Source organism: Penaeus japonicus, unplaced genomic scaffold (assembly GCF_977035675.1).
Source record: "Penaeus japonicus unplaced genomic scaffold, GWHDUDI00000001_assembly GWHDUDI00000028, whole genome shotgun sequence".
Lineage (NCBI taxonomy): Eukaryota > Metazoa > Arthropoda > Malacostraca > Decapoda > Penaeidae > Penaeus > Penaeus japonicus.
The window spans coordinates 30,775,721-30,778,220 of NW_028234430.1; the positions used below are offsets into that span (position 1 = coordinate 30,775,721).

Here is a 2,500-nt window from a genome sequence, read left to right on the forward strand (position 1 = left end):
GTATATATAATTAGAAGTACATGCATCTTTTCTTAATTTGTATGAAGCGTATATCAGATAGTGATCTGTATTCAGTGCAATGTATAATATTTGGTTCGGAAATTCGAAAGGTAATTTTACATTATTTTTAAACCTCATTCGCTTTGCCAAAAGATAATTAATACCCAAGTCCCATGTTCAGCGGTACCTCGAGTGCTTTGTGTTTGCGTGATATAAATATAACAAAGGCATTAGTACGTCGTGAGGTTTCCGTGCAATTGAAAGCTAACGAGCAGATTTATTTTCGATTACTTAACAAAACATCTATAGCATCTATAGGTGCTGTGGTGTCCGAGTGGTTAAGGAGATGGACTCGAAATCCATTGGGCTCTGCCCGCACAGGTTCGAATCCTGTCCACAGCGATTCTCTTTTGTTGGCACTCTGGTAAACAAATGCCTCTTGAAATACCCACTCGATTAGACAGTACAATGCTGACAAGAGGGCACGGAATATACATACCCTAAATAACTGTGAGTGGTTTAACACTGCCCGTAACAACAGCAGCTCATAAAACGCTGGTTAATGAGCTTGGGTACATACTAGAGGAAAAGGCGCTAAAAGTACTAAGAACTTGAAACAAACACATCAAGATCCCCTCGTTGTTTTAAAAATCGTTTACATAGATTATGATGTCAAAAGAGAACACTTTACATATAATGGGACATCTTTGGTCTGTACATAGGTTTTGGTATTATAAAGATGTCTACTATTTAAGGTAGAGAACTGGAGAACAAGTTAAACAAGATAAAAACAGATATCATAAGATTATAAAAAAGAAAGAAAGAAAAAAAAAAAAACAGATATAGATGCTAAGCTGTCACACTATATAATATATGATTATTATTGCAACAACTAAAAAACGACCTCTGAAGCTTATTAATCACGTGAAAGGAATTTCCGTCCACTTTTCCACTTGGAAACTGCACGAGCATGAAGCTATTGCAATCATAAGAAAATGACCCCTCTCTCAAAAAGGCTAAAAGAAATTATTAAAAGTGTGAAGACACGATCATATTAAAACATTAATCTGTGCCATTGATACTATGAATATTTTCAGAGATCACATCGGAAGAATAATATAAATTAAATGAAAAATAGCAATAATATGATCACAATAACAAAAATAACAAAAAAAAACATGCACAACAAACAAACATACAACAAACTAACACGAGAACAAAGAGAGAGGGAATACTTGGAAAGCAAGTGTGCATTACGTCATTCTGACAGGAAACCAACATTGCAGACGTGATCCGTGTCTTGTTGCCGAATATTGCATCATACTTCACAGTACCATACGAAATCCGGCGGTACTATGATACGCAGTCAAGTACCCTATCCTGCACGGTGCGGTCTCATGTCAGCTAAGAGATATGGTGCAATTTATTACATCATTACTAAGTCACAGTAAAGAGATATGATGTCATAGTGTCTCATCTTATCATAAACAACGACAATATAGTGCTTAGTCACTATATAATGATACAAGAGATATTTCTGTTTCGGGTATCCGCTATCGCCATATATTGAGAGCACGAATAAATAAAATGTGTGTTAGATTTTAATGCATTTGTAGCCGTTTCTGTAGCAGCGTATCATTATGTGAATTAGATCGTGTTACATGAGTTTTGATCAAGATGCATATATATATTTTTGTATCTGTTCATTATATATTTACTTATTCATTCGTTTACTTATTAATTTACTTATTCATTCCTTTACTTATTCATTTACTTATTCATTCATTTACTTGTTCATTCATTTCCTTATTCATTTACTTATTCAATCATATACGTATTCATTTACTTATTCATTCATCTACTTATTCAGATTTACGTATATTACAGAAATCACATTGTAAGAATTATGCAACTGATATCAATTTTTTATAAGAATGAATCAAAGAAGCTAAGGCGTAATGTAACATTTTTATTTAAATCTGAAGTAGATAGATTGCGCATAGTAATGTGAATACCTTATTTGACTTGAAGAGATAATAGCTTTTGTCTTATTCTTGTTAACCCTGACGAGTTATGATTATTATCATATTTTTTCTTTCTTTATTTTTTTTTACCAATTTATCATTATCATTTGATCTTTTTCTTTAATGATTATCGTTATCATTTGATTATCTCAATTCTTTAATCATATGTAATGTTTATTGTAAGCTCATTTGATCAAAATTTTAAGATAATTAGGTACCATGTATGAGGATACATTCTAACTTCATTTAGATTGAAATCTAAGATAATTAGGTGTTTCATATAATGTCATATCCTAAACTCATTTGGTTTAGATCTTGAAATAATTCGGTGTCACTGAGTATCCGGTTTCTGGTGGGCGTCACAGGAAGTAACACTGTGTCATTTCAGCGTCGGAGTCTAATGTTTGTTTATTCGAGTGACACTTCAGATTTGCATGACAGGATGTGTGTGTTGGTCATGTGCGAATTCTCACTAA

The 2,500-nt window shown here is 32.8% G+C and overlaps 1 non-coding gene across 1 annotated transcript; it reads left to right on the forward strand.

Moving 5' to 3' along the window:
• The first annotated feature begins 320 nt into the window (after window positions 1-320).
• On the forward strand, window positions 321-402 carry TRNAS-CGA (transfer RNA serine (anticodon CGA)). The gene has a single exon. It is a non-coding gene; the product is annotated as a tRNA-Ser (tRNA).
• The last annotated feature ends 2,098 nt before the right edge of the window (window positions 403-2,500 follow it).